This window comes from Parus major, chromosome 21, assembly GCF_001522545.3.
Source record: "Parus major isolate Abel chromosome 21, Parus_major1.1, whole genome shotgun sequence".
Classification (NCBI taxonomy): domain Eukaryota; kingdom Metazoa; phylum Chordata; class Aves; order Passeriformes; family Paridae; genus Parus; species Parus major.
Genome location: NC_031789.1, coordinates 145,942 through 150,963, shown reverse-complemented (window position 1 = coordinate 150,963; position 5,022 = coordinate 145,942).

Below are 5,022 nucleotides of genomic sequence, written 5' to 3'. Positions count from 1 at the left end.
GAGTAAGGGGGGCTGGAGGATGGAGGGGGCAGTGAGGAAGGAGACAGGTCCTGAGGGAAAGCTGAGCTGCATATTTGGGAAGAGGCGTGACTGTCTGGCCAGGAGCCAACAGGAACAAACTCTTCGGCTTTCACTGCTGTGTCACCCCACTGCTGGCACTCCCCTTTCCTCCCCCCAAACTCAGGTACACCCCATCTCCCGGTTATTCCCATCCCCTTCTAGGGAATAACCATCTGCTCTGTTCATCTTCCTGCTAGGCCCCAAAAGCTTGGAATCAGCTAAAAAAAAAAAACAAAAACAACAAACCCACATGGACTTTTTTTTTCCCTTTTTTTTTTTTCCTGCTTGTTTTCCTGCTTTAGGAATTCAGGTCATGTCTCCCCTCTGGGACCCTCTGGGGACTGAGGAACGGCTGGAATGATATCAAATAACCATGGAAAGAAGAAAAAAATGCTTTTTTTATCCCAGATTCAGATTCACGGCTAGGGGATCCCATCCCATGTAGTCAAGGGGTAATTTAATTGTATCCTAAGCATTTGGCTGAAATTTCCAGGGATTTGGGGCAATGGAGAGTATCATCCCACTGGAGCATGTGGTGCTCAGCCAGCACGGCCAACACTCATCCTGGCAGATCGTTGGGCAACGAAGGGAAACCACAGGGTGGTTTGGGCAAACAGGGAAATTAATCCCAGTTAATTAGTAAATTGGCTTTGTTAGGTCCTGGTAAACCCTGTGTGAGCCGGGGGGGTTCCACCGTGCCTCGATTCCAAATCTTTTTATGGGATACACAGCCTTTCCCTGCTGCGGTTCTCGCAGGCCGGAGGATTCCACAGTGTGGAAAGAGTTTGGGTGATCCAGCAAAGCCGGTGGGCAGGGAAAACCTGTCTCGTCCCCACGCGTGCTGCGTGTGCCGGGAATGCCGGCGGGAAGGGAGGGAGGCCCTGGAGAGCCGCAGTGCTGGAATGTTCCCCCTTGCCGCTGGTAGGATGGGCACGCTGGGACGTGCCTGCTCAGCCCTTGGCATGTGTGTTTCCATCCTGGCATGGAGACACATCCTTGCTGGAATGCCGGGAGCATCCCGCCTGCTCCCGGAGTGCACCATCCCACTGGGTTTAATCCCAACTTTGTTTACAGACCCCCTTCCTAAGGAGGATCCTTCACTCCTCCATAGAGGAAGCAGGAATACTTCCCCACACTGACATGTTTCATCTCTGTAGTGCTTTGCAAACAGTAACTAATTAATCCTAATTAACTTCTTACCTAATTAGGGCCCAAGGGCTCTCCCCTTTGCAGGGAGATGGGAAATTCTGGCACCTCAGGGGATTTCTTTTCCAGCATTTACTAAACACCCCAAAACCTCCATGTTTGCTTCACACTAGCATCAGACAGTGCCCTTTGTACTCCCCATGGCTGCCAATCCAGGGAGAAAAAACTGCTTTTTGGGGTTGCTAATGCCAAGAAGCCTGAGATGAACATTTTCCCTCATCTGGATAGCTGGCACTGGGAATACTGGCATCCCCAATGCTTGGTGTGCCCACCCACCCTGGGGAACCCACTCTGGTAGGTGCTTTCAACCATTCTTTTACGGAAAACAAGGGATTTTTGGGGAAGGAAAGAAGTAGGTGGGTGTGATGAAGGTGTTTCCCAAAGAATTCCCTTCCCGGCGTGCCATGATCTGGGACACAGGCTTTGGGAACACTGGAAAAGTTCTGCAGGATCCCAGTATCACCACTTAAAGGCCTCATTTCTCACTGGAAAACCCCCTTTTGTCATCCATAAAAATTTCCTTTTCTCTGCTGAGTCAACTGGAGATCCTGGATGGATCTGGCTTCCTGGTGCTGCTGGAATAGGAAGGATACACTGCTCTGCGCAGATCTAATGGCCCCGTGGCTTTGCCGAAACTCTCTGCCGGTGATTCCAGCATGATTTCCTTCCACTCCTGCTTTCCATTCCTTTTAATCACAGTTGGATCTATCCTGGGAGAAAAACCACCCTTGGAATCATATTTTTTCAGCAGGCAAGCGCTAATTTCCTTCATTTTCCAGCCTGGGATGGAGCTGGGCATGGGTTTTGCTGTTGTTTTTTTTTTTTTTTTTCTCTGCATACCAACCACCTTCCCAGGAAAGGGGCCCCTTTCCCACACCCAAGACTAATCCACCCAAAGTAGGGTCGGAAAAAAAGCCCGGAGTGTCATTTATCCCAGCCAGTCCCAACAAGAAAAATCCTAGGAGATGTTCACCAGTCCTTGGTGGATCCCACAAGCTCAGCAGTGACCCACACCGTCTCCTCCCAATGCAGAGTTGGGATTGAATAATTCCACACCCCCCACAAAAAAAAATCAGAAAATGCCTAAATTGGTGCTGAGGTTTAAAACCACCAGTTTCTTAATCACAGGGAAAAAAAATCCCACAGCAGAAGTGAAAGCCCTGATGGAAATTAACCCAGCGAGGGTGACCTCAGACATCAGGGAAGCTCTAGGGGGATCCAGGCTTTCCCAGTGTTCCATTTTGGGGTGACAACAATGCTAGGTGGCAACTTCTGGGTGTCAATATCCAAAAATCAGATAAAAAGGGAGTTTTGGAGCTGCCTCAGGTTCTTGCTTGAGTCATGGATAACTGATGGACCTGGGGACCTTCCAGGATGGGGAAGTGCTGGGTGGTGGGGGATTCTGCCTGGAGGGCTGACAGAGCAGTGGCAATGTGGGGAGGGCCAGGGACAGGCCCAGAGGTCCCACAGGGGACAGTGCCTCTGTCCCAGTTCCATTGCCATGGCCAGAACCTGTTCCAGGGGCTTCTGACGTCCCGGGCAGCTGCAAAGCAATGTCCACTCTGTGGTGGAGACCTTTTGGGTGTTCATCCCATCTCATTCCATCCCCTCCCTAATCCTTTCCCATTTCCCATCTCTCTTGGAGGCATCATTTCCTTTCATCTCCTCTCCATCCTCCTCTGTGATAGAACATTTTGGGAAAACATGAAAAAGAGCCGTAATTTTGTGGGTTTTTTTGAAGTAATTTTTAAAGTGGAAACTCAGAATTTCCAGGGGTCAATCCCCTGAACCTAGGAGAAGGGGAATGGATGGGATTTGCCCTGCTTTTCCTTCCCCTGTGGGTATTGTCTGTGGATTTGGGGGGCTACGAGAGACCCACAGAGGAGCTGGGGGTCCCCAAGACTCGGGGAGACCCTGAGAGGGGCTGGAGATCTCCTGGGAAATGGGGGGATCCTCAGGGGGATGAGGAGGTACAGGGAGAACTGGGGGTGTCCCTGAGGGGGCTGTGGAGCCTCACAAAGGGGCTGAGGGGAATTGGTGGGAGTGAACTGAGGAGAACTGGGGGGGGGTAAAAGAACTGGAGGGGCAGGGAGTTGGGGGACCTGGGGGTGGCTGAGGAGATTTTAGGGGCTAAGGGAGTTCAGGGGGGTTGAGGAGCACTGGAGGGGTTGGGGATGTCGGTCTGAGGAAAACCAAGGGGGCTGTTTGCATGTGTTGAGGGGAAATGGAGGGGTGACAGCTTGGGGGGACTGAGAGGAATTGGGAGCATGAGAAGCTTTTGAAGGGGCTGAGGGGAATCAGGTTGAAGTTTTAGGGGAGGGCAGGGGTTTAGGGAGACCTGGAGGAGGCTGAGGGAACTGGGGGTCTGAGGAGATTTTAGGGGATCTGGGCAGATTTTGAGGAGTCTGAGGAGATTTGTGGGGCCTGAAGAGGTTTGGGAGGGGTCTGAGGAGATTTGGGGAGGTGGGGACACTGAGGAGTCCTGGAGGTGCTGAGGGAACTGCGGGCGGGATGAGGAGATTTGAGGGGGGGGCTGGAGGAAGCTGAAGAGAATGGAAGGAACTGAAGGGATCTGGAGTATCTGATGAGGTTTGGAGGGATCCAAGTGGAACTGGGGGTCTGAGGAGATCTGGGGATGTGTCTGAGATTTGGGGGATTTGAGAAGGTTTTGCGGGGTCTGAGTGAAACTGAGGCTCTAGGGGTATCTGGACATTTGAGGAGCTTTGGGTGGGCTAAGAGGAACAGGGGGGATGAGGAGATTTGGAGGTGCTGAGGAGATTTGGGGAGGTGAGGACACTGAGAAGTCCTAGAGGCAGTGAGGGAACCGCACAGTTGAGGTTTGAGGGATCTGAGACTTGGCAGGGTCAGAGGAGAGCTGAGGGGATCCAGGGCATTGAGGAACTTTGGGTGGGCTGAGGAGAACTGGGGACTGGGGGGAAATGGGTGTCTGTGGAGATTCTGGCAGTACTGAGGTGAACTATGTGGGCTGAGATTTGAGGGTTGTGGAAATTCGGGTGGGCTGGTGATACTGAGGGAGTGGGGCAGGCTGAGAAGAACTGAGGGTATCTGAGGGGTGAGGAAACTTGTAGCACCTGAGGGAAATAGAGAGGCTGAGATTTGGGGGTCTGAAGGAGCCAGGGAACCCTGACAGGGCTGAGGGGGTTTGGGGAGGTGAGGGGGCTTGAGGGGCTGAGGAGATTCGGGGGCCCGAGGAGGCTTTGTGTGGCTATGGACCGTGGGGAGCTCTCCCGGGGCTGATGAAGTTTGGAGAGCTGAGGAGGTTTGGAGAGCCCTGCCGGGGCCGAAGGGACTGGCGGGCTGAGGAGGTTTTGGAGGCTGAGGGAACTGGGAGCCCTGTTGGGGCTGAGGAGGTTCGGGGGGCTGTGGACGCTGAGACGTCCTCCCGGGCCTGAGGGAACCAGGGGCTGCGGAGCTTTGGGGAGCCATAACGGGCTGCGGAAAACGGGGAGCTGAGCGGGCTTGGGGGCCTGAGGGGGTCTGGGGAGCTGACGAGTTTTGGGGGGCCAAGAGGGATTGCGGGTCTGCGGGTATCGGGGACCCCTCCCGGGGCTGAGGGAACCGCAGGCTGCGGAGCTTTGCCGAGCTCTCCTGGGGCTGCGGCGGTTTCGGGGGGCTGCAGGTCCCGGGGAGCCCCTTCGGGCCGGGGTGCCCCAGCCCAGCCCGTCCCTGGGCGGGCGGTGGCGGCGGCGGGGCCGGGCGGGCCGGGGGCGGGGGCGGCGGCGGGGGGACGGCGCG